At 52.8% G+C, this 26,049-nt stretch overlaps 1 protein-coding gene across 6 annotated transcripts in view; it reads left to right on the top strand.

The window, feature by feature from the left end:
- The window catches only part of LOC141732250 (uncharacterized), a 135,715-nt gene that overhangs the window by 94,646 nt on the left and 15,020 nt on the right, over window positions 1-26,049 (top strand). For 3 of the 6 annotated variants that reach the window (XR_012584024.1, XR_012584021.1, XR_012584022.1), the window contains 2 exons: window positions 16,684-16,843; window positions 22,962-23,020. The gene's annotated coding sequence lies outside the window, so the exon portion shown is untranslated. Of the gene's footprint in view, window positions 1-16,683; window positions 16,844-22,565; window positions 22,810-22,961; window positions 23,021-23,865; window positions 24,107-24,224; window positions 24,265-26,049 lie in introns of those variants that run through there. The other 3 variants (XR_012584025.1, XR_012584026.1, XR_012584023.1) reach the window with 3 other exon arrangements.

The following is a 26,049-nucleotide window of genomic DNA, read 5'->3' as shown; positions in this document are numbered from 1 at the left end:
GTTACTTTTGACCCAAACGGCAAGTTCCTCCTGCTGTTCTTCTGTTTTTCCTTCTATTTTAACCACCGAGGCCACAAACCTATTATGGTCGGGGAAAAAACCGTCAAATTATAGGTGTGAGCTCTACATTTTCTCTTTTATTTCTCCAGGGGAAGTCAGCTTGCTCACACCTACGTGTTTTACCTTCTTTGCTGGTCGGGCAAACCCACTTTGAGGGCAGTAATGGTTTTTAAAAAAAAAAAAGATAAAATTTTTTTAATATGTATAAAAATAACTCCAGATTGCGGGCGCTACCTTAAATTCTTGGAGTGTCGGATATTTTTTCCCCAATATTTTGGGGAATAGCTGGAGATCGATGGCTGCAGTAAGTAGCCCTCTGCTTTATTTACCGAGGCTGTTTTGGAGGCTGCTGCGGTATTTCAGCCCCGAACCCCCGGGGCGTCGTTTCGGGTGGGTTTTCCTCTCGGCAGCAACCCACCGAATTAGCGCCCGGGCCCACCCAGCCCCACGCCTGCTTTAAATCATCCCCGACCCACGTAAGTGGGGGTGATGTCAGCCCCGCCGTGGCTGCCCGTCCACCTTTTCCACCCAAATTTCCCCTCTCCTCCTCTGCCAATTCCCACACCCCGGGGCTGGGATGCGAAGGGCGAGCGACGGCTTCCAAATCACGCGTAGCAGCGGGGATGACCGAACCTCCCGGACCATCTGTTCTTCCCACGTTTGACGTGAAAACAGCTTAAAAACTGCCTTATAAACTTGAGCTAATACCATCATCTCGTTAACCATCACGTTCTCGTTTGGTTCTCCCAAACCAAACGCCCTCGTGGCATCTCCGGCTCTTTAGGTTGAGGTTAAAGCTTCCCCCCCCACCCAAGTGCTTGGTGACTGCGAGGACCCATCTGCAAATCTTGGCTGGACAGAATTTTCAGGAAATCTTAAATTTTGCCTTCTGCCAGGTTTCCCAGGTCAGGAATACAAAGCCTGACCTGTGTGAATAATGGTTTCTGCGGTTTACGGGCAGTTCCTAAAAGCTTAATAATTAAGAAAGTGCTTGTGGCTCCGTCCAAATAATTCTGTTGATTTTTCTCAGCCAGTAAAAAAAAAAAAAAGAAGGGTTTCTTTTCGAATCAAGACTTGCTTTCGTCTGTAGGGAATTATTTGTTTTCCCCCATTTCCACGCTGATTCTTTCAACTAAATTTAAAGGGTGAAAATTTAGAAATGGCAATCTACTTGGAATCAGAAAATCATAGGCGTGGGAGAGACCAGATCTGTGCCTGAAAATGTCCCAGGGGACTATTTTTACTCCCTCAAAATTGCTTCCTTTTGGAACAATTTGCAAAACCAGCGGTGCGTTGTGCTATTTGCGGAGCTCTGACAATGTTTTTTTGGGGGGGGAAAAAAAAAAAAGGCGTAGAGGTGTACCCAAGATGCTGAGTCCAGCCTTCCCCCTGCCTTTATTCCTCCTTTTCAGTCTCCTGGTATCAGGGATTTGCTGCAGGATAAGCCGGTGGGTGCAGCAAACCCCGCGTCTGCTGGCAGAGGGTGGCTGTGAGCGTCGTGCCACCTATTTTTTGGGGTGATTTTTTTTTTATTTTATTTTTCTTTCCTGTTTTTTTTTTTTTTTTTTTTTTTCTGGCCAGGCTGGCAGGAGAAGAGGGTTCTGCTGTGGCCGGGGAGCTGCTGGGAAGATGAAAACAAGGGAAACTTTTACTGGTGACTTGAGGCATCCAAAAAAAATCATTTGTATAGCGGTTCGGAGATATGTTTAGGAACGGGCTTCTCAATAGTGGCATTCAGCTGGGAGCCCAAAGCCCTTTGCAGGGGAGGGCTCCTCGTTTCCCCGGCGGGAAGCAGAGGTGACACGGCCCAGGAGGAGCCCACAGCCACTGTCCCCTGCTCTCACTGTCCCCCTGCTTTACCTCTGTCCCCTCCGCTCGGCTGCTGGAGCTGCCTGGCTGCGGGTAAATTGGGCCAGGTCTTGCTTTGGTCTACAGTATCCAAGCTCTGCCGAGGCATAACGATGGTTATAAAATCCATTATACACCACTGTATTGTTGTTATATACCATTAACAGCAATGATTATTGATTGTAATTGCTAAAATAAGGCAGGACAGTGACTTTTAGGTATTTTAGTGCCCAGAGAAGCTGTGGCTGCCCCATCCCTGGAGGGGTTCAAGGCCAGGTTGGACGGGGCTTGGAGCAACCTGGGCTGGTGGGAGGTGTCCCTGCCCAGGGCAGGGGGATGGAACGAGATGGTCTTTAGGGTCCCTTCCAACCCCAACCATTCTGTGATTTAGTGCCATGGTGGCTGCAGAAACCTCAGCAAAGCCCACTGAGGTTGCAGGGTTTGGAGCCTCAGGTGGCTGGGGGTCTGTGAGGTGCCCGGGGTTGGGGCAAAGGAGTCCTTGGGCCAGAAGCAAAGCAATGTGAGCTCACACCTGGACTGACTCTGTGAACCAGAGAAGGTATTACACCCCCCCAGACCTGTCTCCTTGGATTTTAAGCTCCTGCAGGCAGTGTGATAGTAAAGCTAAGACTTGAACATGGGCTCCGTAGGACAGTAGAGACTCAGGAATACTTAACGATTGGTTTCACAAAGTGGAAAAGCTCAAACAGCCACCTGGAGAGAGGTCCTGCACAGAACAGGCTCCAGGTCAGGTTATCTGCCTCGAATGTCCGAGGTAAGACCATCTGAATGCTCAAAACATCAGCTGGAGTCAAACCAGGGGGGTAGCTGGACCAGGTATTTCCCACCCAACCTCCTGACTTGAGCAACTGCTTCGTTTTAGCTGGATTTAGAGGGTTGTGAATTAGCATTTCCCTGCCAGATGCCATCAGATCAGCATCCCAGCCAGCCCCGCGCTAACCCTCCCTCAGAGCATCGCCCTAGCAGGGATCCTGACCCTACCCTAGGATGTGCCATCACCAGTTTATCATTCCCTGTCTCTTTACCAGCCTAGAAAAGAGAGAATTGTTTTGGCAAAGCAACAGGTGCGTTTCAGCACTGATAATGAGAGCGGTGAAATGTCTTCAGTGGACTGTGGGATCTTCTTCTAGATCCACCGGTTTCTAATCTGGAGTGAGTGCGTGCTAATCTGGAGATGGAAACAATTTGCTGTTCAAGCAGAGGGAGGGGGAAGACAAGATGAGAGGGTTCCTGGGGGGCTGGGGGGGGGGGAAATTATTTTCAAATAAGTTTTCTGTTAGAAATGCCCAGACTGGATGTTTCTCCTCTTGCAAGGTTCTGGCGTATTCTTTTCAAAGGAAGCCTGAAACCTTTTAAAGAGAAATATCAAAGGAAACGCTTTTTCTTTCACTGACATTTTTCACCAAACCCAAATATATTTCTTGACAGGCTCCGAAGTGACCCAGATCCTCGATCCAAATGCGGGCGGGCATTTAGGAGAGTTTACCAACATATCAAAGAGCTCGAGGCCAGGCTTTTCCTTTCCACTTTCACTGCAGCTGCTGCCATTCCTGTCAAAAAACGTGAAAAGAGGGTAGGGAAAACGCCTCCTTGTGCGTGTTTTTTGGTCCTAATGCCTTGGAAGAGCTGTTCTACGTCCCCCACCCTGAGGGTATTTGCTGGCTGAAACGGCAGGGCTCGCGATGGCAAAGATTTTTGGCCATGACTTGAGTGTTGTTTCTTTGAGGCGCCTTTGAAAAATTCTCTTTGAGGGTGGCGTAGAAGGATGGGGTGGCTGCGATCAGTGGCAAAACCTGAGAAGAGATGAAGCTGGGGAAGAAGTGGGATTTCATGGACTGGATGTGGCTTTTGCATAGGAGCCCTCTGCCCCAGGCGTCTTCTGGGGTGAGGCCTTTCCCTCCCTGAGGCTTGAGGCTTTTTTCCCCACGTTGTCCTCAATAATCCTCCATCTAATAAGCGGGAAGCACAGGGGTGCGTGAAAGCCTTGCTGATCCCCACCCAGAAAGCGTCACGGAAGGGGGAAAATACGTTTGCATTGTGCCGATCCCTGGCAGGTTTCCATTGTACCACTGGCAGCCTTGCCCCCATCACAGGCAAACATGGCACAGAATCACAGAATGGCAGGGGTTGGCAGGGCCCTCTGGAGATCATCCCGTCCAACCCCCTGCCAGAGCAGGGTCACCCAGAGCAGGTGGCACAGGAACGCCTCCAGGTGGGGTTGGGATGTCTCCAGAGACAGAGACTCCCCCACCTCTCTGGGCAGCCTGTGCCAGGGCTCTGCCACCCTCAGGGTGAAGAAGTTCCTCCTCGTGTTTAGGTGGAACTTCCCATGGTCAAGTTTGTGCCCATTACCCCTTGTCCTGTCACCGGGCACCACTGGAAAGAGCCTGGCCCCATCCTCCTGACACCCACCCTTGAAGTATTTATAAGTGTTGATGAGGTCCCCCCTCAGTCGTCTTTTTTCCAGACTGAAGAGACCCAAATCCCTCAGCCTTTCTTCATGAGAGAGGTGTTCCAGTCCCCTCAGCATCTTGGTAGCCCTTTGCTGTCCCCTCTCCAGCAGTTCCCTGTCCTTCTTGGACGGGGGAGCCCAGAACTGGACCCAGCACTCCAGATGTGGCCTCCCCAGGGCAGAGTAGAGGGGGAGGATGACCTCCCTCCACCTGCTGGCCACGCTTTTCTTGATGCACCCTGGGATGCCATTGGCCTTCTTGGCCACAAGGTCCCATTGCTGGCTCATGGTCATCCTGTTGTCCCCCAGGACTCCCAGGTCTCAAAAAACCACAGCAGGATGGGGAGGGACAAGTGAAATGACACCAATATGTCCTGGGGAGGTGACAGCAGCCCAGCTGTCCGGGGGTGTCTGCAGGAACGACACGTAGGAGGGGAGAGATGGAGAAGACCCACCCAGGCTGCCACGTGCCATCCTCACGTATTGCAAGGGCAGGCGAGAAAGAAACGGGCAGCAACGTTGAGTATTTGTTCCTCTTTTTTCATCAACTTCATGAAAATAGTATGCTCTCCGACAATTTTTTCCTCTTAACCCTTGGCCTGTGTGTGGGATCCCCCCATCATTTGTGGGAGGGATGCAGTGATTTGTACATAAGCAGAGACGAGTTTTAAAGCACACTACGTGGCTTTGTTTATATTTGTATATTTATTTTATTTATACGGCACCTGAAGCCGTAACTGGGAGGGTTTATGGCTGATGCTGGGTGCAACAGAAATACAAAGCCCGGCATTTAGAACTGGGGGTTCCTCCAGGGAGTGCAGCGAGCATCTCCCTCGCGTTTTAGTCTGTAAATGAGGAAGGCTGAGGTTTACGTTTGTGCTCCTTGGGACGCCTTAAGGTGTGCACTCATAGGTCTGCAGCCTGCAAAAAAACCCCTCTCAGCACCTCTGTAGAGAAACCATCAGCATTCAAACATCCCCGTTACCTTACCAGGGGTTGTCTTCTGCAACGGCTCAATCTTGGCCATGTTGGTCCCCTTCCAAGCTGAGCTCCATGGTGGGAAGCTCCTGCCGAAGTCCCTTTGCTGTGTGTCTCTTGCACGTCCAGCCGCGTCTGGCAGCGCAGGCAGGGATCGGGCAGATGTTGTCTCTGCAGATCGTGGAGAATGACATTGCAGAGTATCCTTTTTTTTTTTTTTTTTCCCCTGCTTGTTATTTTTCTTTTTTTTCCTCTTCACACAATGAGGTTAGAAGGACCAGAAAATGGGTCTCCTTTTTAGCGGTTTGAGGGGGGGGAAAGCCGCTGTCGGGAATTTGTGTGAAATCTTATTTGCTATGATTTGCGTAACCTTGTTCCTGCTGGTTTTTACCAAGTGCTTAAAGGGGAGCTGGGCTTACTGAGCACTTTTTCCAGGAGTATGGAATCTCGTTTGGTTTACGTGTGCGTAGATATACGTATGCACACGTGTGGAGATTATATATATTTATAGGTTTTATAGCCTTGAGTGCAGCGCAGGACGTCAAACCCCATGTCATTTGTTTCCCCTCCTAATGATAGATCTCTGGAATCCCGATTGCTTCAGCTATTCCAAAAATGTCGTTGATGTCTGTGCTCTGGATGGATGGAAAGCTTTTCCTGTCAATGGCCTTTCCAGCTCTTCAGCAGCGGCTTTACCATTACAGTAGCCATTAGCAGCTCGTATCAAAGAGGGGGGGGGCTCTGTAGCCCCGGGACCATCTAAGCCAAGACCCAAACCCTGTTTTACCTGCAAGAATACAAGTGAAATGATTCTCGTAAGAGATAAGGAGATGGTGGATGGTGGTGTTCCCTAAATCCACCCCAGTCCACGCACAAAGCCTTGCAGTGATATGTGAGAATCATTCCTGGGACGCTTTTCCAAATTGCTTAAGAAACTGAGCCCTAAATCCCGTTAGGATTAAAGGCTCTTTGGCACTTGGGAAAGCGTCACCCTTTGGGAGCCAAAAAGAGCCACGATTTTAGGCTGCGTCCTCCAGCCTTAGCAAAGGATTCCCTTCGTGATTGTCCCGGCCAAATGCCGTCTGCTCCGTGACAGGAAGGGCTGGGTCTGCCGGGTCAATGTGTCTGTATCTAAGCCGTATCTCCCCAGCAATGAGCTCCATTACGTGGGAATTAGCCTCCCAGGAGGAGTTCTGATGCCAGAAAACAAAACGGTTTTGGCTTTTCTCTGTTCAGTTGTGGGTTGTACTTTTTTCTTTTTTTTTTTCAACAAAGGTCTGAAAAACTTGAAGGAAGGGGAGGGGGAAAAAACGTTAATCAAACTTTGCCATGGGAAGAAGACGTGATTTCCTGAGCAGGCTGGAGATGTTGGATGCATCCAGACCTGCGGTTAGTCTTTCCCAGTTTTCCGAGGCCTTTGGGACCAGGATATAGTCAGGTCACTGATCATATATGGGACAATTTCAGTGTAAAATCCAATTAATCCAGCTGCCTGGAGGTCGATTTTCAGGCCCCTGGCCATCATCCCCCCTGATGTCACCTCGGTTGGAAGGACCAGGAGATCCTCCTACCCCAAAAACCTTCCTGGGATGTGCTGAGACGTGACCGGCATTTCACGGAGCCTCTTTTCCCAGCCCTGCCAAGCTCTGATGGTAACAAGGAGAGGCTGCTTTTATCTCTGTGGGTATTTGCGCCGCTATAAACTTGATAACGCTGGAGTTCCCATAAAAATTCAAGAGGTGGGACTCCCATGAAATGGACACTCCGATGCCGCATATGGAAATAGTGCGGGGGCTGTGGGTTTGGTTTTGTTTTTTTTTTGTAGCAGCCACAACCGCAATTTAAAGAGAGAAAGAGAGGTATTCCAACTATTTTGTCTTTAAAAGGAAATACTGAATAACTTATGGATAAGACATTAACCCAGGCCTAGACCACTCGTGGTCGTTAAAGAGCCCTCGGTACTATTTGCAAGAGGGGAGGGGGGGGATGGGGTGTTAGTCTTGGACTTCAGCCTAAATTCCAGTTTAAGGAAATGCGTCCCAACTATCTAAAATTCCACCTGCATTTTAACTCGGTGCCGGGTCTGTATTCCCAGCCATGGATCAATAGGTCCGAAGAGTAGCCCTTCGTCAGTGCGACCGGTGAGAAAATAGCTTCTGCTTTAGCGATGGGGCGACTTCAGGCGGAAACCTGGCATTCGGGGCGAATTCAGGCTGGGAACCTGGCATTTGGGGCTGATCATTCAGCTGGGAGTGTGGCGTTCATCCCCTTTCGGGGGAAGCAAAACCCTCGCTTTTGGGGTAGGGTGTACAGTTTGGATCTCAAGCCTTTATCTTTGAAGGGAAAAAGCTTGTTCAGGCGTGGGATGGGTCTTGTGGTGGAAACCCAGGATGCTCAGGTATCAAAAATACAGAAGGGAAAAAGGATTAGCAGGGCTTGGGGGGTGGATCCAGCATGTGCCTGGTCCGGCATCCCCATTCCAGTCATATCCCAGGCTGGTTGCTGACGTAGAAGATGCTCTGCCCCTTGAGCAGCCTTCACCCTCGTCTCTACTATTTAATGACTGGCCTCACGGTTTCAATACGGTGTTTATTTACCCTTCCGGAGAGGTTGTTATCAGTAACGGCCGCAACGCCAGCTCATCGTTTTAACGGGATAAATATCCCTCCCCTCCTGCGTGGCGAAGCCGCTGCTGCATTCCAGCCCAAAGGTGGCCGCGCTGCAGCTGTAGAAAAAGGGATCCCTGTAAAACCAGTTAAAAACAATCCTTCTGCGTGAAAGGTGGTGATGTTTAAAGACAGTTCTTTTATCTTCCTTTGGCTTTAAAGATAACACGCTACCAGCGTGTGAAAGGGCATCATTTTTCTTCTCTGGGAGTTATTTATGATCTCAGTCCCGCTCCACCCTACACGTTATAGGCTGTGAGGCTTTTCAGTGAAACTGTTATTGCTGAAAAGGCAGATCGAATCACAGCTTCCCACCCTTTTTTTTTTTTTTTTTTTCTTTTTTTCCACTTCATCTTCTCTGCACCCCAGCACCGGCACATTTTAATGGCAGACGTCAGCTTACCTTCGCAGCCGTTTCCAGAAATAAGGCTCAGGTTCCCGAGCGTGCAGAGAACTGCAAATTCTGAGAGGCGCTTTCTCTTTGGGATACAAATATTTTTCGCACTTTGGCGAAGCACGTTTCGCCTTGTCTTTATGAGTAATGGATGTGCCGTCCTCCGCTATCCCAGTTTTGCATTTCAAAGGCACCCCTGAAGGAAGTTTCCCGGACATCTCGTCAGCGGGTGGTAACGCTGCCGTCCCCGTTTGGCAAATGCCAATGTGGATGTGAGATGAGGTTATTTAATATCAGGTGATGGAGCAGACGGGGAACGGATCTGGTTCTGCCCCTGGTGTGGGTTTTAAGAGGCGCATCCTTTGATGTGGCAAATGGCAGGAGAGGAACTTTGTGGATAAAGACGGTGGTGGGACTGGAAGCGAGGGGTGGTTTCTTGGTTCTGCTGAGCCTGCGCTGCTTTTGTGCAAGCCGGAATTTGACTTTAACCTTTCCACAGCATCCTGGGCACAGGAATTAGCGTCTGAGCAAAAGGAATGGCTCCCCAGGAGCCTCCAGCTCGACTCGTGCTCAGCTGTAGTAGGGTAGTGAAGGGGGTTTTATCTCTATTGCTCCACCGTGACAGCAGCCCCTGAGTCTGTGTCCCTGGCCAGTCCATCCTACTTCCCACTTGCAGTATGAAGATGTTTCCCATCCTCCTGATACCCCTGCAGAAGGATATCTCCTGGGTACCAACTCATGAACCATTTTGCAGGTGGGGCATCACCAGGTAGTGAGCGGAGCCTGCCCAGGCTTTCCCAAAACACCGCTACCACCCAATTACACCAGTCATAGAATCACAGAATTATAGGGGTTGGAAGGGACCTCTGGAGATCATCCCGTCCAACCCCCTGCCAGAGCAGGGTCACCCAGAGCAGGTGGCACAGGAACGCCTCCAGGCGGGGTTGGAATGTCTCCAGAGACGGAGACTCCCCCACCTCTCTGGGCAGCCTGTGCCAGGGCTCTGCCACCCTCAAAGCGAAGAAGTTCCTCCTCATGTTTAGGTGGAACTTCCCATGGTCAAGTTTGTGCCTGTTACCCCTTGTCCTGTCGCTGGGCGCCACTGGAAAGAGCCTGACCCCATCCTCCTGACACCCACCCTTGAAGTATTTATAAGTGTTGATGAGGTCCCCCCTCAGTCGTCTTTTTTCCAGACTGAAGAGACCCAAATCCCTCAGCCTTTCTTCATGAGAGAGGTGTTCCAGTCCCCTCAGCATCTTGGTAGCCCTTTGCTGTCCTCTCTCCAGCAGTTCCCTGTCCTTCTTGGACGGGGGAGCCCAGAACTGGACCCAGCACTCCAGATGTGGCCTCCCCAGGGCAGAGTAGTTGAGGAGGATGACCTCCCTCCACCTGCTGGCCACACTCTTCTTGATGCACCCTGGGATGCCATTGGCCTTTTTGGCCACAAGGTCCCATTGCTGGCTCATGGCCATCCTGTTGTCCCCCAGGACTCCCAGGTCTCTCCCCACCGAGCTGCTCTCCAGCAGGTCACCCCCAACCTCTCCTGGTGCAGGGGTTATTCCTCCCCAGGTGCAGCACCCCGCACTTGCCCTTGTTGAATTCCATAAGGTTCCTCTCTGCCCAACTTTCCAGCCTGTCCAGGTCTCTCTGGATGGTGGCACAGCCTTCCAGTGCATCAGCCGCGCCCCCCCCAGCTTTGTGTCATTGGCAAACTTGCTGCGGGTGCCCTCTGTCCCCTCATCCAGGTCACTGATGAATAGATTGAAGAGGGCTGGACCCAGTACTGACCCTGGGGAACACCACTCCTCACTGACCTCCAACTAGACTCTGTGCCCCTAACCACGACCCTCTGAGCTCTGTCTTTCAACCAGTTCTCTATCCACCTTACTGTCCCTCTTCACCCAGCTGTTTTCCTTGGTTTGGAGCCCTCCTGTTATTTGTAATAAGTTGTTCCTGCTTTAATCAATCAGGCCCATGCGGCAGGATTCCTGCCGGTGGAGGGGACCGATGAAGCGATTGACTCCAGATGGGAAACGTCTGAGTTTGCGATAGCCGCAGTTCACAACAAAGCTCGGAGGGAAGCGGAGGCTGGTGCCAAGGTGGAGTTGGGGGAATTGGGGCTTTTCATCGTGTCCTTTTGCAGCCAAGACATTGCGGGGAGTTCATGAGACCCAGCGTTTTAATTGCTTGCGGGTCGGACAGGTCCTTAGGGTACGTGATTGGAGAGGAAAAAATGCTGATAATGCAGATGAAACTTCCAGTATCGGCGTTCATTTGGCACAAGGCTAAGGGGGAATAACTGGGGTGAGTGCGGATGCTGCTCCAAAGAGGAGCTGCACAGGGAGATGGGGATGGTGGCGGTGGCTGCGGCAGCCCAGCAGAGATCTATGTGCACATCCCTGTGCTCCTGCGTTGGTGCGGGACACCCTCGTCCCGGCTGGTCCCTTCCAAGGGGACCGCGGGCTGCAAAGGGTGATGATGCCCAGAGCAGCGGGGACTCGGAGCAGGATGTAAGGATGGTATGAGATACCATATGGCATAGATCTCTGCTCTGAACTCCGAGTGTACTCCGAGTGCCTGCTGATTTTTCACGTACACACAAGCCCTGAGGTGCAGGAGCTTTTCAAAGACCAAGCGTGGCACGGATGGGGCACCGATGGCTGGTGTCTGTGCGACAGCCCAGCTGAGCAGAGTCCCTCTGGTCCAGGGGCAGACTGAAAGGTTGCTCAGTCCTAAACTGGGATCTGCAAATGAACCCGGGCTCCTGGAAGACAGAAGAATAAGCTGGTTTGCGCGCACAAGATAGAATCCACCTTTGGGCAAGGTGCGCGTTTTGGTGAGCCTGCATGTCTTGAGCATCCTCCCTTGGGGAAGGGAGAGCAGGTACATCTGGGGACCAATGCCCCTGAGAGGATGGTTACTGATGTTCACGTGGGAGCTGGAGGGACGCGTCGGGGCGTGAGTGCGTCTGGTACAAGCTGATGCTGCTTTAAGACTAGAATAGGTTTACATTTTCCACCTTCTCCAGGCAATCACGGAGGAAAGAGATTGTCTCATTTTTTATTTTTTTATTTTCGTGTACATATATCTCGTCTCTGAGTTGCCGAGGCAACACTGTATATGTTTGCAGGCTGGAAGGATCTGGGGATGGAAAATGAAGCCAGGGAGTGGACTGAGGAGAGAAGTCCAGCAGGAATTTTCCTCTGGTCTTTTGCGGCCGATTGGTTAGCACTAATTTAAGCCGGTCTCCTGAGATTAGTCATCAAATCTGAGATTTCCATTTTTATTATTTTAAATCAACCGCAGTTGCTCTTGGGAGGCCGTTTTTCATGTTAGAAATTAACCTCGCGGAGATTTAGCCGGTGGGGGCTGCAGGATGGGAGCCAGCAGGCAGGGTAATACCATAGAAACACAAACAAGGTACAACATCTCGCTCTACGGGCTGGTGGAAAGCTGAGCCCCCGGGGAGCGGCGGCTCCTTCCAGCTTGCCGCGAGGCACTGGGATACCTGGATTTTCTCTGCTCAGTTCATGACTGTGGCTCGTGCGTCGCTCCGGGGTTTTTCAGGATGCTCCTGGTGCAGGGGGAAACCACTGCAAGGATGCACCAGGACAAATGCCGTGCCTGTAGGCACAGATCCCGGTTGCAGTTTGGTTGCACGGGTAGTCCGAAGGTTCTTATAGATTCCTATAGATTCCTTTTCTTCCTAGGGGCTGGGGTTATCATTCCCCACGAGCCTGAGCTGCTGCGGGACCTTGCTGCCTCTGTGCCGTGGCCTTGGGTTTGCTCCCAGCGGTGTGCGAGCGCCCGCAGACAGACGGACACCCCCCCAAAGCCGCAGCATCCCTCGGGCAGGGGAAGGGAGCGGGCTCTGGGGGAGCTGGAAGCAATTTTGTAGATGCCTTAAAGAGCTGAAGAAAGGCATTAACGAGAGTAAGGAGCATCTGCAAGTTGAGGCACGCTGCTCAGAAAGTCCGTGGGAGATTCCTGTCTGCTCTGGAGAGGTTTTTGGGGATAGCGTCTTTTAACTTCTTATTTATTTTAAGGTTTATTATTAAGGTATCTTGCAGCCTGTGGTGCCCTGGCACTAACAGAGCTGGAGCCCGTGCATGCCGTAACCATCCAGCCACCTCCCATCCAGCCTTCCCACCATCATTTCTCCAAACCCGTCCAGCACCTTGGCGCTACCTGCGTGATGAAAAAGCCCCTTCAGCTCTGCCAAGCATTTCGGGGGTTTCCTCAAGCAGAAATGACCTTCTCTCTACCTCTTTCGCCCCCACACACGCTCCCCTGCCTGTAAAAGGCAATTTGTCCTGCAACTTCAAAATGCTTGGCAAAACGTTGGTGTTTCTGCCCAGGCGGCTTCCCCCTGCTTTTCTGATCTCAAGCAAATAAATAAGGCAAGAACTTCAGAAGGACGGGGAAGAAGGCGGAGGTGATGGTGCCGTTCCCGTTGGAAAGCTGGCGTTCCCCACCTCTGCTAAATGAGGTTCAGAGAGGCCATCTGGTACGTGTATTTCTAATCTCATCATTTTATTCCACTGGAGCGTGGGGGTTTTTTTATTCTTTCTTTTTGTCGGTCACTTGGGGACCGACTTGCAAATAGACAAACTGTCTGATGTGCCGGGAGTTGGTGTGCAAAAATCCTCCCCGCAAGTAATAGGAGATTTGATAAGAAGCGTGTGGAAGGCGCTGCTGATGCTGAAGTCACCCCAGGGTATTTCTCCGGCCTCCCCCTGTCCCCGCTCCCGTCTCTGAGCCCTTCCATGCAGGTGGCGCTTGGCTTTGGGACAGTTGTGCAGGGACACGGAGGGGTGACATCCATCCCTACCTGGGGGGGAGCAGGGTGTGGAACAGCATATGGAGGGTGGTTACAGCCGGAGCATTTTCAGCTGTTGGGAAAAAGGCTGTAAAACACGATTCCCACCATAAGCAGCCCTCTGGGTTCGCAGTACATCAAATTGGGTATTTTGTCGCTGGCAGAAACCAAAACCTGATGTGCCAGAGGATGGTAAAACCCTGGGCTAATCCCTGTAATTGTTTAATACCATAGCCAGCAAGGAAATGTTTTCTGACCCCGTTAATCTCTGCTGTGAAAGAAAAGCTTTTGTAACTGTATCCGTGGCTAGCAAAAACCCCTGTTATTCCCATAGTCTAAATGCCAGCCGTTCTCGAGCCGCGGCTCCGCGCAGAGCCTGCAACAGCACCTTCAGCAGGTTCACGGGGAGAGAAGGCGAGACGCTGGCTGCAGCCTTTAAACCCCCTAAAATATAAAAAACAAACAAACAAACAAAAACTAAAAATAATTTTAAAAGAGCATGAGGTCTAGCTCCGCAAGAGATGGGAGCGGGATGACGGCGGGGCAAGGCGAAGGGCCTGCCTCCCGGTTGAAGGGATGCTGCAGGGAGCTGCCTGGCTCCCCGCCAGGGCTTTTAGCCCCTCCGAGATATCCCAAGCACCACATTTCATCCAAAGGGGAAGAGAGTAAAAGCTCGGAGGGCGGGAGAGAGGGTGTTTCTGGTATTGAGCAGCGCCGCGGTGCTATTTCTCTCGGCAGCTGACAGTGTAAATGCATTTCCTGGCAGGCAGCTCGCTCTGTATTAAAATTCTTGATGAAGATTATTAAAGTGTGTTTATGAAAAGCCTGCGAGTGCTTCTTGGACTCCAACCTGCCTTCTCAAAATGAGATGTTTGGGTGCGGGCTGGGAGCGCTCGTGGGTTATTAAAACCAGCCTGTCCAAACCCACCCGCTCCACTGGCGAAGCGCGAGAGCTGCCGCAGCCTGCGTGGTCCCAGTCTCCTCTTACTGGGGACTGGTGTGGGGTGACTGCGGCCGGCACAACCCCTAGCCATCCCCTAAAACCTTCCGCAAGTATATTGGAGCGTGTCGTGGGATTTAAGGGTGTGCTGATGGAGCGAGGCGCGGAGGCATGCTCAGGAGATGCGGTGCTGTGATGCAGCCCCGGTGGGGTCTATGGGGAGGACGTGGGGACCGCCACAGCCAGCAGCCCTCCCTTTGTGCCAGCAAAGCCTTTGGAGGCACAAATAGACGCCCCACTGGGTGCACACCGATGGCACACGCCTCCTGCCACACGCCCGACACGTGCTTCAGGCACAACCTTGGCCTGGGACCCGATTCCCTTTTTCTATACGCTCTTCCCTTTCCAGCCTGAGGTAGGATTTTTTTTTAACGTGGGAGACCAGGTTGCATATCTAAATATATGTCCTTAAAAAAAAAAAAAAAAAGGTTTTCAAGAACAATGGTGGAAGCAGCCCAAAAATGTGCTAAGAAGGACGAATGCATTAGGATTGGAGTCCAAGCAAAATATCAGAAGGGTGAATCAGAAAGAAGGAAAGGAAAGGAAGGCGGGGGGGGTGGGAAATAGAAACGTATGGAGTTTTTAAAAAGCTATTTTTTTCCTTTTAATGTTAATGGCAGCTTTTCAATTTGAGCTTTGAGTGCTGGAGAAATGTGTCAACTGCTCCTGCCCCGGGCCATGCGTTGAGGGGATGCGAAGGCATCGTTGCAGTGACATGTTCAAGCTGGTTTCAATCCAGCCCCATTTAGCCATCGTGAAGATGTCTTTGCTATTATTGTTATTAATTGAGCTCATTAATAATGTGTTCTGTGCTTTCTTACAGCTTCCCCATCTCTATGCAGCGTGATTCCCTAGTGATGTTTGATTAGTGGGGCTAATTAACCCTGTGCTTTAGACCCTGTGCCTCTGGTTTCAGCCGTAGCTCACCAGTCCCTCTCCGTTGCCCCGTGAGAAATAAACTGTTGGAAGTGGTTTACAGTAGTTTCTTCAAGGGGACAAAGCTGAGCTGCTTTGCAAATCTTCCATCCGTAGGAAAACGGAAGATGCACCGATGGATGATGCATCCGTAGGAAAACGGAAGATGCACCGATGGATGATGCATAGGAAAAGGGTTGGTTGAGCAGGAAAAAGTTTCTGGGTGATGCTGAAGTCATAAATAGCATTTTCTGGAGCAGGGACCGGCCCTGCGTCCTCTGGAAACGGCATCTGTGCATCACACTGGTTTCGGGCTGGTTTGTTATTACTGGTGATAGCGCCCGGTGGTTGCTGCGCTCTCGAGCATCGCTGAACGCGTCCTGGCAGGTGTCTCTCTTCTAATTCAAGTAGCGTGCTTTGGGCAGGGTTGAACAGAAGGAGACAACAACCCAAGTTGTCTTCTGCCTTACCTCGCTGGTTCCCTCCTTTATTTCTTGTTTGATCTGTGCCTTCGCTTTCTCTGGGTGAATTTAAGCTCAAACCCTGTGTCGTCAGAGGCGCCTGCTAAAAGAGGGCTGATTGCAGAGGGCAGGCGAAGAGGCCATTAAAAAAAAAAAATTAAAAAAAGTTAATAAAATCATGGTTTTGATTGCGTGAAAAGGGAAGAAAATCTGCTCTCCAGGCCAATCAGGATGGTGTGGTGGCTGCAGACGGAGGTGGGAGGAGAAAAGGGGAGATCAAGCCCAAATTCGTACTTACCCCCGCTGTCTGCAGCATCCGTCAGGGCTGAAGACAATCTGTGTCTCATTAATCTTCTGATGTAAACAGAGGGAGACTCACTGGAACAGAGCAGTGTCACTGGATGAATGGCCTGGAGTTGGAAAATAAACATTTCAAGCTCTGCCTCGGCGTTTATTTTTGCTAAATGCCTTCGCCGGGCCCAGGCGTTCTGCAAGCAGCGGGGTAGCGCTGCCCCAAACCCAGGCCCGGCAGCGCCAGCTTCTGAGGCCGGGAGAAATAAGCGCCAAAGAGAAAAGCGCAAGAAAACTTTCGGAGGCAGGATGCCGCTCCTCGCTTCCGTCCCGCAAACCTGGGGTCGGCGGTGACGCGGGCGGATCCAACCCGTGTGTCTCCATCCGAGTGCTCTCCGTGTTCACGCACCGCCGCGTTTCCACAAACAGCGGTTGTTTTTTCTTCAAACCTCTTAATCCGGTTGGTTTCCCCCCCCGCTCCGTTTCCCCTCTACAAAAACCCACCAGGTGCAGTCTGGAATCCGCGCTCACCCAAATATGCCTTTAATTCTGATTTATTAAGATGGTTATTGTATAGATGATTAGAAACATATTCTGGGAGATTTAACGGCCTCGGATCAGACATGTAGCCATTACAGAGCTGTTAATCCTTTATAAATATGTTTTTAATCATGCCAGTATTTAACATATGATAACTGTCCTATTAAAAGTAATGTATAGCTGGCAGCCTTGTTATAAAGAATCGCAAGCTATTTTATTTTATTTTTTTTTCTTACAGGCTCATTAACTTCTGCTGCTCAGGAGATATTACCAAACCCACAAGCGGACGGCTCAGCTCAGATATCCAAGATTTCCCCATCCCACGAGGATCCCGGCTGGTGTTTGCACTTACCATACGAGGACCTTCCCCAGGAGGGGGCTTTGCTGAGACCCTCCAGGTGAGTGTCTTTTCTGCTTATTTTTAGCGTTCCTCACTGCATCTTGCTCCGCCTCGGCCATTCAGGTTGTAAGAGCGGTGAGATGAACAGGTTGCCCAGAGAGGTGGTGGAGGCCCCATCCCTGGAGACATTCAAGGCCGGGCTGGATGAGGCTCTGAGCGACCTGATCTAGTTGAAGACGTCCCTGCTCACTGCAGGGGGGTTGGACTAGATGGCCTTGAGAGGTCCCTTCCAACCCAACACGGTCTATGACAGGTACAAAGCAACATCAGTGCTTAGGACTTCAGTAGCTGGGTGAGCTCTGCTAAAATCAACCCATTCTGGTTTATTCTGGTGCTTGCATTCAGTGCAGCAACAAAAGCGATTTTTCCATCTGCAGACCGGGAGCTTTGCAGAGTCACAGAATGGTTCGGGTTGGAAGGGACCTTAAAGATCATCTAGTTCCAACCCCCCTGCCCTGGGCAGGGACACCTCCCACCAGCCCAGGCTGCTCCAAGCCCCGTCCAACCTGGCCTTGAAAGGCACAAAACTCCTGTGCGTGTATCATAGCTCATAGCACGGTGCATACCCCCTCCTGTGCATCTGTACTGACATCAGGAATAGTACATTCCGTTAGCGACGACTTTTTGGGCCTTACGTTTCTGGTGGTGAGAAGAAAACACGCACCCCCCCCTTCCTCAGCTATGCTCGGTTGGAAAATAAATGACATAACCTGGGCTGGCTTTTCACGCGCCTTCTGATTTGGCGTGCCATCCAGCCGACCGGCCGTTCCCAAGGATGGGCTGGTTACGGGAGAAGACAGGTTGAGAAGGGGAAAAATTGCCGCTAAATTAAATTATTGTAGCTGGAAAAATAAACCCTCGCCACAGCTTGGAGCTGGTGCCTCCCCTGCTTAGCGGGAGACGCCGCTGTGTAGCGGGAGGACTTGCTCCCATCCAAGCTGCCCCATGGCGAGCCAAGGAAAAGCAGATGTGTGATATCCCCGCTATCCCCTCGGCACCGTCCCCCAGCGTGTGCCACTCGTGCCATGTGTTCCTCGGTGATGAATAACCAAATTTCACGGGGAAGGGGTGGCAGCCCTTTGCCTTTGGGAGTGCCAGCACCCTGGCGTGAAGCCAGCGCTCTGGTACCCCTGGGTACAGGCCAAGGACTGGGGCAGCCCTGTCTGACCCCCTTTCGCAGCTCTTTTGTCTCTGGTTCTCCAAACTAATGCTTTTTGTCCCCGATGCCATGCTGCCCCGCTACCCCCGACCCCTTTGGCCGAGGGGGAGCCGTCGGGGCAGGACAAGGGGCTATTCTTTGCGGAGAACAGTGGGGGATCTCATAACGGGGCGGTTGGCCCTCGGCCATCGCCCACCACCGTCCTCCACACCTCGGTCACGTCTGGGCGCTGGCATTTATCGGGACAGGGCTGCCGTCGGGCACCACCAGCGAATTGCGCACAGAGGGAGGGTGGCAAGACAGGGTCAGCGCTCGGGGACGGCGGGGAGGTGTTTTCTGTGTTTGCAGAGGGGTCCTGGGTTCAACGCTGGAGTGCAGCCAGTGTCGGATGTGGGATTTTTAACATTTTTTTCCAAAAAAATGGTTCGTTTGCACCTTCCTATAGGGGGACGGGGCAGGGATGCTCTGGGCTGGGACCCTTCTCCAGCGGGATGCCTAGAAGGAGCCAGAGCAGCGAGGGTTAAGGGACAGGATTCTTCCCAGCTCCCTTTGCCGTGTCCCCCCCGCACCTCACCATGCCTGGGTGGCGGCTGGGAGCCCCCCAGCCCCGTGTGCCGGCGCTTGGAAGCGGGTACTGTTTGTTTTGGAAGGAGACAGGCTTTGTCTGCGGAGCCGCCGGCCAGTTTTCCGCAGCCCACCTTATAAACTTTCCCAGCCTCGGAGCTCCCTGTACCCGGCAGTTACCTGGGCTGCCGGCACGGCCGAATATCCAAATATTTTCATCACCAGGTGCTATTTCCGTGCCCGACCTCCCCGCGGCGGCAGATGTTGGTGTGTGGGTGGGATGCTTGCAGGGCCAGAGAAACCTGCCATCCCCATCCCGTCTCCCCGTGATCCCATCCAACGTGGCTTTTTTCAGCCCTGATTCTCCCTTTCTGGGAGATATTTCCCCACGTTGCTTCACGCGTCTTCTGCGAGATGATGGGCTCCGTCTGAAATGCTCCACAGTGGTGACGGCACGGAGCTAGCTGGGTACCAGCAGCCTCGGGAGGATGCAGGAGCGAGCGAGGATGCCCAAGAGATGCTATGGGCAATGCGGAAAGAAAAGAGGGGGAAAAAAAATCAGGGTTTTGGCTAAGCCCAGTCACGGATGGTGGTCCTCTCCATCCGTGCAGATCTTTTCCTCCATGAAATGCTATCTTTACTTTTTAAAAAAATTAAAATGTGCGTTTTGTGCAGCTAGAATCCCAGAAGGAACAAAGTCTGGGGGAAGCGGGGAGCGGAGCGGAGCTGTGCTGGTAGCTCCAGGCTGGGGGTGGTTAATGTTTTAATGCCCCCCACCCCGGTCGCCTGGGGCTATCAAAGACTGTGTTGGGCTAGTGCTGGGGAGAGGGTGAGGCTGTGGGAGGATTTGGGTCACAGCTGGGAGGCGATGTTCAGGAAGGGCCGAAAGCAGCTGATGTGCAAACCTCTGGTTTTTAGGTTTTTTTACTTTTTTCCTTCGTTCCTGTTAGAATAAGCTCATCTGGGGAGTTTTTCCTGCCAGCCTTCCTCTGCGCTGCAGGAAGGCCAAGCAGAAACCTCCTCCAGGGTGGCCGACTTTCCATAGCTGCTTTCTGGGAGACTTTCCCCCGCCGCCCCCCCCGCCATCTCGTCCCAACTCTTCTCCCCGTCCAAGCAGCTGTCGAGCAGGGAGGGTGCAGGGCCAGGTCGCCCCACGGACCTTTCTGAGCCCGCAGCAGCAATAAAGCTGTCGGCAGAGGCAGCGGCGCGGTCCAGGCGGCCGCCGTGCTGGGGATGCACTTGGGGGGAAGGCTGAGCTGCCGGCTCGACCCGGCTTTTCCCTTCCATTGCCCGGCGTCTCGCCCTCCATCACCGCCGCCGGCGTGTGCCAGGAGACGAAGCTGGCGCTTCTCCCCGCCGGCGAAGCGGCGAGACATCGGCCGAGACGTCTGGTGAGGAGGAAGAGCCTGTCTGCGAGCGCCAAGAGGGAGGAAGCTCTCCGCCGACCCTCTCTGCTCGCTCTAGCTTCTCGCAGGTATTCGCACAGCCAGGAGCGAGCAGCCCGAGGCTCCGTCTGGGTCTCCGTGGCCGCCTGGAAGGGGAAATGGCAGCCCCGATGCAAAGCGGGTGCCAGACAAGTTTGTCCCTTCCCAAGGCGTAGCCTGGTCCTCGCTTTGTGTGTGGGGAAACTGAGGCAGGACGGTCCCAGAGCTGGCGCACCGTGAGGCTCCGGTCTCCCCCGAGGACTGCCCGCCGGCAGAAAGCCGAGGCTTTTAAAGAAATCAAGAATTTCCATCCTGTCAGCAAGTCAAAAAATTTCTGACTGTCGGGATCGTCTTTAAATTTGGAATTTCACCTAAAAAGAAATATTGGCAAGAAGAAGTATTTCCTTTTGTCTTTAGGAATAAGAGGGAATAGGAGAGAGGAAGAAGGACACAAAGCAAGGCACCAGCCCTCCTGAAATGCAACACATTCATAATCCTGAATTTTTTCAGGTGTTTTCATCAAATTGAAACACGCCTGCAAAATGCTGTCTGGCAAAACTCTATTCAGCTGGAAAAACACTGTCTAGCTCGCTCTCCCTTCGAGTTATCTCTCTAGACCTCATACAAAGTCTTATTTATTCGCTCCCTTTTCAGATGGTCTCCACTTCTCCGTCTTGAGACATCCACAAATCACGGTTTCCCTCTCCGGCATCAGGGACTCGCTGAAAAACCATGAGGGACTTTCTTTTTTAATTTCATTTTTGTTGCTCCTCTCCCTTGCGCAGTTTGATTCACTCTTGGAGGTCTCTGAGCTTCTTGGTGAGTCTCGGAGCAAGAAACGTGGGGTTTTTTTCTTTGGAATTTAGGATGCTAATTAAATTATTCGGCCCTAGCAGATGAAATCAAGAAACTATTAGGTATCCTTGAATTTATCGGCACTGCGATAGGATTGTCCGTGGTTAGGGTTACAGGACAGGAGCGAGAAGATGGTGTTACCCCAAAACCATCTAGTGTGAGAGGCTGTGGAGGAAAGCGGCTCCCTGCCTCCTGTCCCGGGACACGGGGACGGTCATTTGGGACCTTTCTGCTTCAGTCCCTGTCTCCCGTGCTATTTCTGTTCATCCAGGGAAAGCAGGGGTCAGGAGAAGCCGTGTCCCTTTCCAGCGTTGCCAGAGAGCTTGCCGAGGGATAAAGAGGTATTTCTGAACTGAACTGGGATCGTTGGAAGCTCCAGTTTCACTTTCTCACGGGAAGAGCGGACTTGGCCTCTCCAAATAGGCCCAGGCACCCAAACTATCCCCCACCCGTGGGTGTTTGGGCATGTGCGATCTCCCTGACCCCGTGGCAAACGCTGGCCCTGGCCGAGCCCCTGCTGTCCATCCCCGTGGCCTCGGGTACCGCAGTGATGGGGTGTGAGGACTCCAAGGTGGGTTGTTAGGAAGGGGAAGGGGGGCTGTGTGATTTCCCATCGCCCTTTCAAGGCTGGGGATGCGCGTTCAATCCGCAGCCCAGGGAAGCCAGCAGCCCCCAAGGCCAGCTGAGAGCTCAGCTGGAAACAGAGGGGATTCATGGCTGTTCTCCCCCGGCCGGGTAACTGGCTGGTCAGGACTTGTCTCTCTCTAGGGGACGTTTTCAGGGGACGTTGCGTTGCTCGTCCTCCCTCCAGCTCCAGGCGATGGGGTTGGGTGGGTGCAGGCACCCTGCAGCATTGCCCCGGGACCACCGCGCGCCTCCGGTACGGGGAAGGTCCCTGCAGATGTGGTTGCACTTGCTCTGGTGATAGGAGAACCGCAGCTCAAAGCACAGGAGTTAAAATGCCGCAACCAGCACAGGCTTTGCCTTTTAGACCCGTTTGCGGCAGTTTGCTGTGTTGGCTTCGTACCAGATTAATCAGTGTCTGTCTCCGTGCGGGCTCACGTGTTGGCTGCTGGCTGTCCCGGCGGTGAGCTGCTGACGGATGGTATCTTGCAGAGCCAGCAACACCCTGCTGAGCTCACACCAGGTAATAATCCCTGACGTATACCTCCAAACACTGTCACTTTTGGCCCTTTTTTATGTGTCGCCGAAAACCAGCTCACGTCCTGCCTATGGGACCTATTCTGTATAGCCTCGGGTGGGGGGGATGCGATACGGTACGGGTCACCTTTAAGCAGCTGCGTTGCAAAATCATCTGCTAAAATAACTTGTGCCACTGGAAGGAGAAAACCCCCATGTTTCCCCCACCGCAGCCTGCGCAGGGAGGACGGGGGTTTCCCCAGAGCGTGACCGTTCTGCGTGCCGGGCGATCGCGGCAGATGTGCGGACTCCGCGTCCCCCGGCCAATTTAAACGGGACCCGAGTCACCCAGTAACGTACAATACATTATATTATATCTCCTGCTCGCAAATGCGGGCCCTGGGGCTGCTGCCTGCTGGGGGGCTGCTGCTGAGGAATTTCTCTGCCCTGAGCAGGGGGCGGCTCCGGCCCCGCGGGATCTGCCTGGTTTTTTGGGGAGGAAAATAACCTTCTCTCTCGGTCAGATAACAGGGCGGCGGGTTTTACTCCTTTGTGTGCGACGCGAACGTCACCAGCGTGAGACGGGGTTGTCTCCGTCGGTCCTGGCTGTGCTCAGCCGCCCTTGGGTTTGGTTTGATGGTGGCTGTTTTAATGAGAAACCTTCCCTGGAACTGCCTCCCGCCCCGGCTGCGGCTCAAACCAGCCCTTCCACCCTGCTGCGGAGAGTCTCCTAGAGCTTCAATCTATTCCTAATTGCCGTAAAACACGCCAAAGCCCACCTGCTTCCTACCACCCACCAGTTTCTCCCGGTGACCTGCGCAGGTTTAAACTCCCCTCCTATTGCTGCCGTCTCCCCTAAGACATTTCCAAAGCGTATGACCAAAAAACCTTCCAAAACCTCCCCGAAGTGGGAGCCTTGAGTGCTCAGGGCATGAAGGACATCGCATTTTCTAACAGCTTCTCCACCTTTCTAGGTACCTCCTGGCACCAAGAGATGGAGGGGGCCAAGAACGGCCGCAAAGCTTCTTAAATGGTGAGTAATTTTTCCTCCTTTAAACCGCAGCGCCCTGCACAGCGCGCACACCCCATCGCCGCAAGGAAATGGCATCCGCGTTCCTCTTTTACTGCTCACTCGCTATTTGGTGATTAAGAAAACGGGGGAGCTGGGGGCACTCATTCTTGACCTTGGGGGAAGCCAGGAGGCTTATAAAAACTCCTTAAGTGCTGCAGGGATTACAGGGCAATTAAAAAAAAAACAAAAACAAACTGTCCATCCAGAGCTGGGACCACGTCAATAAAAGCGGGAGGAACTGATGTCAGCTCCACGCAGGATGCGGGGACCGATGCCCCTGCCCTCTCCTGCGGGCGCCGAGCCCCTAGGGTCGGTCGTGCCGAGGCCTCATGCTTCCCACCGGCACCGATTTGGAAATGCAGGAGAAAAAAAAATAGATTTTTTGGAGGGGGGCTGGGGGGGCTTTTTTTTTTTTTTTTTGTTCCCATCAGTGGATTCAGCTGACCTGAATCCCTCCCCCCAAACGCAAATCCTGCGTGAGCCCAGGCGGTGGGTGTTTTATGAATGCGAATTAATAGCCGCAAAAATAAGCAAAAATTAATATTGAAGGGGCATTGAGGGATCCCAAATCACTGTTTTGGGATGTAAAAGGCCAGGCTGTAAGGGAGGAGAATGTATTTCTCTCACCACTGGGTCATAAGGATTAAACCCAGGGAAACTGGTTTTAATTTATCCAGAAGTTTATCAAGACTCAGCTTGGGTTTCCTGACCCGATAAGAACAAGAAGAGAAAAAAGTCAGCTGGGATCAATGGGAATTAATATGCAGTGGGTTCCCGTTTCCCATGGCGATGCCGGTCTCTTTCAGATCTGGGTCTTCCCAAGAGAAGGGGACGAACGTCCTCAGACGGGGTTGTCACGTCAGGATCGTGTTTGAACATTTCTCGAAGGCGTAAGCGATTTCTCGCGCAGACCACTTGAGTGAAAGCGCGTGGTGACAGGGGGCGAAGCCTGTTCTCTGCTTCCTCTTAGGAAAGTCCCGGAGAAACCTCATCCGGCTCTCAGGCCGCGGGGAGAGAGTTTGCCGACATCCTCCGACCAGTTTTAAAACAGAAAGCAAAAAAAATAAAAAAGAAAGAGTGTCTTTCAGTCTGCACTTGCTTAAGTCCCATTCAGCAGGTTTACTTAGCGTTGGTCATTTATTTACTTGTCTCCGCTGGAGTGCTGGCTGGATCGGAGCGATGCAAGTGTGGGGGTTTTTTTTAAGGTAAATGAGGACTCGGAATAAAGCCCAAATGTCCAAAGAGGGTCCTGGGGTGCAGCTGGGGTTCAGGCTGGGTTTGGCCAGGCGTTGCTCGGCGGCTGCCCCCTCGCTGTTTATTTCTTCCTCCGGGGGGAAGGAAGTGGATCCACTTTGCCTGAAGTGAAGTTGCATAAACCGTGGGGGCCGGTGGGGGTAACTTGGAAATGAAACGGTCGGGCGGGCTGGCAGCCGGCCGGGGGTCGACTCGGACCGTTGCTTTTAGGGACCGGACTGTCTCAGAAGCGAAATGCCGTCGGCGCCTATTAATGTGACGAAAGTCATCGGTGCTCAGCTGCTAGGAAGAGCGGGGCTTTGGTGTTTGAACGCAGGGCACCCAAAACCAGAGGCAGACCGAATCGCGAAGCCGAGAACGAGCGTAGCTCGTTGCAACACAATGCGTTGGGAGGGAGAGGATTTCGGGTATGTAGAACACGCGTCGCCGCGGTGCCAGGCTGCTTTCCGCGCAGCTGGCTTGATATTTTTTGTGAGACAGCCCATTTCGTGCGGTTTTGGTGCGTTAGCTAAAAGCATTTGACTGGCTTGGGGGAGAAGTGTTTGGGGCTGGAGGTGACAATTGGGGAGGATGCTGGGGACACACTGCGGGGAAAATGGCCTCAATGTCCCAGCTCGGTCCTTGCTGCTTTTGGGGGCAGGTCCTGGGAGACACCATCCCTGATGCTCAGGGCTCAAAAAGCCAAACCCGCGACCCCCAGTCAGCGTCGTAGAAACGCCGTATGGAAATAACTGGAGTTACCCCAGCAGAAAGCGAGGGACCAGGACGCTTCGACCCCTCTGGCTGCGCTGCGACTTCAAGGGAGCGAAGATCTCCCTGGGGTCTGGCATCCGTGGCGCCCCGCTGATTCCCGGCGGTAGAAATGAAAAGCCTGGAGGAAACTGTCTGCTCCAAGGTCCTGCACAGGCTGATCCGGAGGGGGAGGACGGGAAATACAGGTGCGGCGAGCGACGCTTCAAAGCGCAAGGTCTCGCTTGGTTTGTACGTGCGTGTGCTGCCTGAGGTGATGGTTGGGATGGAAGGGGGGGGGGGGGCACAGTACAAACCCCGAGCCTGAAAGCACCCGACCAGCCCCAAATTGGGACCAGGTAGACCCTTTTTTTGAGGTGTAAAAATGCTCTGTGCGTCTGGCGTCCCGCGAGCTGGTAGCCCTGGTTAGCAGAGCCTCATGGTGCCGGGGCTGTGCAGGCACCGGTCCCTCGCCCCAGGCTGATCCCCCGCCTCTTGCAGCTCCATTTTCACAGGCGGCGAGGCCCGAGAGCAGCTCGTTAGCTTCCCTGCCTGCTCCGCTTATATTTGCTGGCTTTTTCCTCCCTATAAAACAAAAATGCACAACCCCAGGGAGCGGGTTAGGGGGCCGGGGGGGGGGAGTGACCCTCGCAGGGGGGCTTTGCCGCCTCTGCTGCAGAGAGCAAACCTCTCCCTGCCCTTTCCCTGGGGAGAGGAGGCGTGGGGCAGAGAAGGAATGCCCCCGCTGTCCCTTAAGGAGGAGGAGAGAAGAGTTTATCCTATGCCCTGAATGGTCCCTGAGCCCTTCCTGCTTGTCCATGACGCTCTGCCTTCCTGGTCGGAGATGACGACGGCTCGGGAGAGCAGGACTCGACTCTTATCTCCCAGCCCCGGCTGGTTCCCCCGCTGCCAGCTCCAGATCAAACAGGAGGAAGCCAAAGGGCTGAGCTGTCACCACTCTCCTGGGAAGCAGATAGCAAACCAAGCCTCTGCCGGTGTTTCCAGCT

Source organism: Larus michahellis, chromosome 17 (assembly GCF_964199755.1).
Source record: "Larus michahellis chromosome 17, bLarMic1.1, whole genome shotgun sequence".
Classification (NCBI taxonomy): Eukaryota; Metazoa; Chordata; class Aves; order Charadriiformes; family Laridae; genus Larus; species Larus michahellis.
The sequence above is the reverse complement of the archived record's forward strand: the minus strand, read 5'-3'. Positions and strand labels throughout refer to the sequence as shown.